Source organism: Pinus tabuliformis, chromosome 5_2 (assembly GCF_031772625.1).
Source record: "Pinus tabuliformis cultivar Carrire ecotype Pingquan chromosome 5_2, CPIR1, whole genome shotgun sequence".
Taxonomy (NCBI): Eukaryota; Viridiplantae; Streptophyta; class Pinopsida; order Pinales; family Pinaceae; genus Pinus; species Pinus tabuliformis.
The window spans coordinates 669,967,031-669,975,098 of record NC_142306.1 but is presented as its reverse complement, the minus strand read 5'-3'; positions in this window follow the sequence as shown (position 1 = coordinate 669,975,098).

Sequence of the window (8,068 nt, the reverse complement as noted above, 5' to 3'; positions counted from 1 at the left end):
TAACTCATCTAAAAAGTTACCAGCAAGAGGTATGGAAACTAATCTCTAACTTCCAAGCATTCAATATCATTGTTGTGCCCAGAATGAGTAATGCAGCTGTCGATGCCTTGGCAAACACAGCTGCTAGGATGTCGTCGCTTAGGAATAGGTTTACTATTGAAATTTTGTATAAACCTTCTATCCCCAATAACATAACTAATCTATGCGTTTTTTTACGATGATCAACAGATACTATACTTCATGGCCAACATTGATGTCTTCAAGGACACAACGTTTGATGAAGATGAGCACGAGCAGTCTCTGCAAGCTGCAGCTAATGACAAGAAAGGAAACCTCATCCCCAAGGGTGTGGTATCTATCAAAAATATATATGACTTGAAAAACCATTAAGTTCCACCATGATGTACGAACAAATTAACTTGGGGATGGAACAAGATCCAAAGTTCGTCAATCTCGGTACATGTTGCACACAGCATGAGCGGTAAGCATTTGTCCCCTTATTCAAGCAATATTGGGATGTGTCCGTGTGGACATACGATGATCTGAAAACATACGACACGCGAATAATCCAACATGTGATTCTAATCAAAGAAGGGGTCAAGCCATTTTAGCAAAAGCTGAGAAAAGTACATCCATCACTTGAACCCCTCATACAGAAAGAACTAAGTTGTTGGAAGCACGAATCATTTTCAGAGTTCTTCATTCCACGTGGGTTTCTAACTTAGTTCCTATACATAAGAAGTCCGGGGAGATCCGCTTATGCATTGATTTCTGAAACTTGAACTGCATCTCGGACAAAGACAACTACCCCGTGCCGTCAATGGAGCATATTTTACATATAGTATCTGGGGAAGAAATGTTTTCCTTGCTCGATGGTTTTTTATGATATAACCAAGTTCTGGTAGCATAATCTGATAGACTAAAACTACCTTTTGTACCAAGTGGGTTACGCTCTCCTGCAGAAGAATTCCATTTGGGCTCGTGAATGCAAGTGTAACCTTTCAGCACGCCATGGAAATCACCTTTCGTGGACTTATCGAACAGAGCATAGTGGTGTACCTTGATGACATGAGTGTATTTTCCAGAAAAAGGTTAGGCCACATACGCCATTTGAAGAATATATTCGAGCGATGCCAAAAATACGGGATTTCCTTGAATCCCAAAAAGAGTGTATTTGCAGTGACTGAGGGGAATCTCCTTGGGCAAATCATTGCCAGAAATGGGATCAAGGTTGATCCGGACCGAGTTCGGACGATTACACAAATTCCTCACCCAACCAACAAAAAAGCCATGCAGTCCTTCTTGGGAAAGATAAACTTCCTTCGGAAGTTCATCTCGGATTATGCGGATATAGTGAAGCCTATGCAAGACATGATCAAGAGGAATGTAGTCTATAGTTGGGGTAAGAAGGAAAAGAATGCATACACCCATATCAAGCAGGCTATTGCAGATGCACCTGCACTTTACAGCCCAAATTTTAACAAATATTTCTTGCTATACACCTTCGCCTCTGAAAACTCGCTTGTTGCAGTACTCACTCAGAAGGATGAGTTGAACGACAAACGTCGGATCTCCTTCATGAGTGCAAGCATGTAGGGACCCGAACTCAACTACCCCACCATTAACAAACAAGCATACATAGTATACAAGGTGGTGAAATTATTCAAACCCTATTTGTTGAAGAACCATTCCACAGTCTTTGTGCCACACCCAATAGTCTGATCACTGCTTATACAACAAGAGCTATGTGAAAGACGTGCACACTGAATGACAAGCTTGCAAGAGTATGATCTTGACATCAAGTCAGTTCACACTGTCAAGAGTCATGAACTCTACAGACTCACCACTGAAGCATTCCATGCACAGGAGGAAGAAGAAGAGCTCAATGGTTGGGAGCAAGAAATCGTGATGTACAATGTAAAGCGAGCACCACCCACTTCATGCGGAAACTCTTGGTACGAAGATGTGCACTAATACCTTGAGCATGGCACCATACCCTCTCACTTCTCCATGAGACAGAAGAGGGCACTTCACCTCAAAGCTTTACCTTATCAGTTGGTGGACGGAGTGCTTTACAGAAAGCACAGTAATGAAATTTTGCTCATGTGCCTCGAGGCACATGATTCAGAGGTGTTGTATGATCTGCATGACGGACTAGTCGGGGGCCACTTTGTAGGAAATATCATTGCGCACAAAGTTATGTAAGCGGGTTTCTACTAACCCACATTGTTCAAGGATGCACACGCTTACGCCTACAAGTGCCCGGTATGTTAGTGATACACTAACAGAACACGAAGGTCAACAACCTCATTGCACCCTGTTGCAGTGATTGAACCGTTCAAACAGTGGGGCCTGGACATTATTGGTGAAATATTCCCACAGTTGTCGAAGCATCACCGCTACACTTGACAGCTACAAATTACTTCACGCGGTGGACAGAAGTAATTCCACTTAAGCAAGTGAATGACGAGGAAGTCATTAGCTTCCTCCAACAAAACATTATCTCACGATTTGGTGTTCCGGTATCACTTTTTTTTTACAATGAAACTTACTTTTCATCTTTAAAGCTTTATGATTTTGCATTTCAATATGTTATTGTGCTTAAACACTCATCTAACTACTACCCACACAGAAATGGCCTCGCCTACAAATAAAAACCTTATCTTCATTATTAAGAAGACCATTTACTTTGAACAATGTAACTGACACTCTGCTTTGACAAATTCTTTATGGGCTGACCGCGTAACACCCGAACCCTCTTTGAACACTTCGCCATACTTCTTGGTTTATGGGAAATAAGCCATCCTTCTGCCAAACATCTACTTGCCTACGCTCCAATTGTCCCAAGAATCCCAAGGAAAGCTTTGTTTGCTAGTTCAACATAGGATGGATACACTTCACAAGTTGCAGGAAGAAAGGATGAATACAAAAGAAAAAATCACTCTCCACCAGAATCATATCAAGAGATGATTCGACAAGAAGTCTACAAGGAACACTAACTTCAATGTGGGTGACCTAGTCTTGAAATCAGATAAACCCCATGAAGACAAAGGCAAACATACGAAGTTCCAGTTCCTGTGGATTAGTCTGTATATTATTAAGGAAAATATTGACCCACACATGTACTGTCTGCAATCACTTGACGGGAGGATTAACAACCTTCATGTCAACGACCAAGATCTAAAACACTACTTTCAGTAAGTCAGGGTCGTGCCTCGCACCATGTACTTAGTCTATTTATTTATTTTTGTCTTTTTGCCTTGCTTTACTATTTTTTCTCTGTTTTGTTTTGTTTGCTTAGTTTCATGCTATTTTTGGTTTCGTCAATAAGGGTTTCCCTCTACTGAGTTATGGCTTTTGAATGAGTATGTGGTTGAGATCCAAAGAGTCTTATGACACTGCAACACTTGGCTAGTCTTGTGTTTGTCTTCTTTGTGCTTGGTCATAACCTTCGGTCGACGAAGTCTTGACGGAAAATACGAATCGTCTGCAAGGGAAGCTCTGGTCCAACCATGAACCTGTGTCCACACTGGGAAACCCCATGCCTGTACTCAATCTTCTGCTTTGTGTGTTCAAGATCATCCTACTAGTAGAAACGCAGAAGGGGAAAATATAATTGAGCAAACCTAAATCAGAGGTCTTACATGCTTCTCTGAAGGAACAACCTCTTCTTCTCTCAATAAGTCGGGATCCCTCTTTCACCCCAAAAATAAATAAGTGCCTATGCACAATCCTCTTTTCAAAAATATAAAGGCGAAAGAAGAGAAAGGCTTCCTGCTCATAGAGGTGAAGCATGCAACTCCACTGGGGTACTGACCAGGCTCACTGGCAGTGGAGAAATGCATGTGTTCCTATGTGACTCTGTCAGGGTACTATCCAAGCCTTCTGGTAGCAGAGCAACACCAGAGATGAAAACTTATACTCTGAAAATTTTAAGCTCGTGGGCCAAACTACCCTTCCTGATTTTGAAACATTGTGATCAAGTTGAAACTTGTTATTGTGTTTGACTAAATTGGCAAAAGATTAACCATGGTTGTCCATGGGGTAAGTGGGGAAGCCGAAGTAACCCATACAACGATTCAATACTCCCTGATGGACCAAGGCCCTGTGTTGTCAATGTATTGAAACAGAGAAGCTGATATTCAACTATCAAGTGTTGTAGCGGTTGCAACATCCTCCAAAATTTTGGACTGCAACCAATTTTGAAGCCTTCCTTGGTGTTTTCCTTGATGTCTGCAAACACTTCGGCTCATCCCATGAGCTCGTATCAAGTCTTGACACCCTCTTTACTTGACCGTTCATCAGTCGTCTTTTAGAATGTTGGTTGCAATGTCACGCTTGCAGTCATGTTCTGGCTATGTTGAAGGTCTTTCTTCATGTATACAAGTTGTATTCGCTATGTAAGAATATGTCGCACTCACACACAAAGTTATATGCAATGTCGCATAACTGTCGTCACGGTCGTTCAACGATCTATCTCAAGTGTCCCACTTATCGCTCACACCCTTTGGTCAATCACATTAAGCATATGTTGTCTTGTTGGTTCGAGGTGTCTTGTCGTCAAGTCATGTTGAGTGTTTGTTCGCAAGGTCATGTATACACAAGTCAACTTACTCACACACTTAGTCATTTTTGCGAAAGATCTGTCGACCAGGCCACCCTCCATCAGTCGGACCTTCGCTGAGCTACACTACGTAGTCTTAGCCCTTAGTGACCAAGCACTGCTACCCAAAATTGCGCAGAGCTTGAGGCTTCCTCCCAGGCAGTCTGCACTGCACAGTCTTGGAATTGACCTGGTTGACTGTCACCCATAACACTGGATGAGTTGCCCAAGGAGCCATATCAATCTACAATGCCCGCAAGCCAATCCATCAAGCCTCCCGCTGGTCAACCGGAGAGTTTGACTGGGCAGTGACCCCGAGCTTCACTCCTTCAAAAAATTGCGCAGAATTTGTCAACATGCCCACCTCCACTAACTCAAGAAATTGAGCAGACATGAGGACAGGCACCCACTGCCTGTCACTGCACTGTCTCTGGAAATTGCGTAGTTCTATCAATCAGTGCCCCTGTTAGCTGACCTATTGCTCCTCCTGAATATTGCGTAGTTTTCTTGGACTATCCACTAGTTTCCCGACACCCCGCTCAGCCCAGAAATTGTGTAGACATTTCCTACATGTCTGCCTCTCAGTTCTGCGTAGTTTTGGCCAGCAAGCTCCCACAGCTTGCTCCCAGCCTCCCTTGAAAATCTGTGCAGTTTTCATTGCTAGTGTCGTCCATGCTGCCTGCACTACCTCCTAAAAGAAATTGTGCAGTTCTGCCTCCTAGCTGAGCCAGATCCCGCAGAATGTCACTATTGTTCCGGACTGTCCAACCCAGCCTCTCAGTGACCTTTGCGCAATTTTTCCGGAATGACACTTACAAGCACAATACTCCCTTGGCACTTTATTTCTAGCTAGGGGGGATTTAGTTTGGTATTGAACCCACCTCACTCGGAGGGAGAAAATCATGCCACAATAAAGGACCCGAGTGCACTAAGGAGTAGCCTTTATCAAGAAAGGGGGCACACTCAAGCTCAATTGGGAGTAGAAAGTTCAACTTCCTGATTTAGAGAGCTCACTCCAAAACGAGTCTAAGAGGAAATTTCTTAAGTAGAGAGAAAATTGGTTGAAGAATAGCACACCCTAATGGACATAGAAGTGCTTGCATAAGTCGTTGATTAGGTTCTAGATGCATAGAAAACCACAATTTTGAGGTAAAAAATTGGCCTCAAAACAAAAATGTACAAAAATCAACTTTATTAGAACCAAAAGAATTCAATATGATGATGTCAACCATGGGAGATGATTCACCATTTTTGGAGTAAAAAGGTAAAAAGATAATAAAATAAAATAAACTAATTTTCCAACTTATCTTCGTATAATTCTACTCAAATTTCAAGTGAGAGCGCTTGTTTGATATATAATTTGATTTTTCATAAAAGGAGTACCCATATTGCATACTTTCGATGGACCCTACTACATGGAAAATGTGAAATACATGAAAAACGTGATTGCAATCATGTTTTTCATGTATTTAACATTTTCCATGTTGTAGGGTCCATCGAAAGTATGGAACATGGGTACTCCTTGGATGCAAAATTAAATTATGCATCCAATGAGTGCTCTCGCTCAAAATTTCAGTAAAATCATAGGGAGATACGTTGAAATTTTAGTTTTCTTTTCTTTTTTCCCTCCAAAATTTGATGAGGTAATCTAATATTATTTTATTATTTCCACTATTATTTTAGAATATTCCTTAGGAGGCCCAATTTAGACCTCAAAATTTATCTAATGAAAGGGCGTTATGATCAATACATGTACATGGTGGGTATTTACTGGCATCTCAAATTCCTTCTTAGTAGGGTACTAGTGGATTGAAATGAAAACAGGGAGGACACTCTTCTTTCCATAGATCAAATGTATAGGTGAATGGAAACTATGGGTCATAGCTCAGGCTATATTGAGAGACATATGGGCATCCCTCCTAAATCATGTTTTCTCCACTGACTGTAACAAGGAGCCCATTCCTGTTTAAGTCATTGATTCAAATAAATCTACTTGATTGTCTTCCCATCTCTTTGTTTTAGAACTCTTTTTAATACTTATTTTTTGTAATCTTCAGTTCAAATATGGCCTCAGAGGCCCCAGTGATTAGTATAGACAGTTTGGTAGTAGCTATAATAAATAATATTATATCCTTTGTATTTTTTAAGAAACTAAAGTTATATGTGTGGTGAGGTCTCCCCAACAACTAAGCAGACCAGAATTTAGAAGATCGGAATGTATCCCTTTGTTTTCAAAATTTCAAATAATACAAAGCATTTACTTCATCCAAAAAAAGTTAAAAAAAAAAAAAAATATTGGAGATTTAATTGATTTTTTCCTTTTTAAAGTCAATATATATGCTAAATTAAAATAATGAGAGATTTACAATCTCTTTAGCAAAACGTGTCTTCTCAACATTTATAAATAATGAGTGATTTGCAATCTATTCATCTAGAGGTGTCTTCTCAACCTTTTAATAACATAAACAATGTTATACCCAAGAGGTGTAGATCAGTTGGTTTGAGTGGAGTTTAGTCCTCACCAAGTGTCGGGTTCAAACCCCATGGGGATGGAAGTCAATTTTGGGGGAATTAAACTATCCTAAGGGGCATCCAAAGTCGACCGACTTGTCACAATCTAGGCAATAGCATCTCACTATAGTCAATCATTCTTTCATCCAATAGACAATGACACACAATCCTATTGATAAATCCTTTCATCCAATAGACAATGATGCACTAGGAACAATGACGCATCAATGGCGCACAATCCTATCCAATAGACAATGACACACAATCCTAGTGATAAATCATTCTTTCATCCAATAGACAATGATGCACTAGGAACAATGACGCACAATCCTAGTGATAAATCATTATTTCATCCAATAAACAATGATGCACTAGGAACAATGACGCATCACAATGTGGATTGATCTTTAAGCTCAACCTAAAAACAAAAAAACATAAAACATAAATAATAGTATCCCATCAATAAAACAGTGGAATTATTATATAAAATAAAAACCTAATATATTTTAGAAATGTAAATATTATATATCTTCTTTTGTTTTATTAATATAGTATTATTGTTATATATCTTATTTTATTAGATTAATATAATATTATTTTTAACTTATAAAATAAAATATTATAATTATAAATATTTTTACAATTTTAATAAATTTTTTTTAATAAAAAGTAATATATCAAACTTAAATAAAAAAAATAAAAATAATAATAATAATTTAATTTTAATAAATAAAATATATTTAGAGCCTATTAATAAACCATGACGACTTCAATAAAGAAGTTGACAAATTGCCATACCCTATTACAATATTTCATTAATATTGGACGACTTTCATAAATAACCTATCAAATAGAGCGCTATTTAAATCCTAAGTGATTTTTATAAATAATAAATGATTAATAACATTTTTATAAAGTCATCAGCAATATATCAAATAGAGTGCTATTTAAATC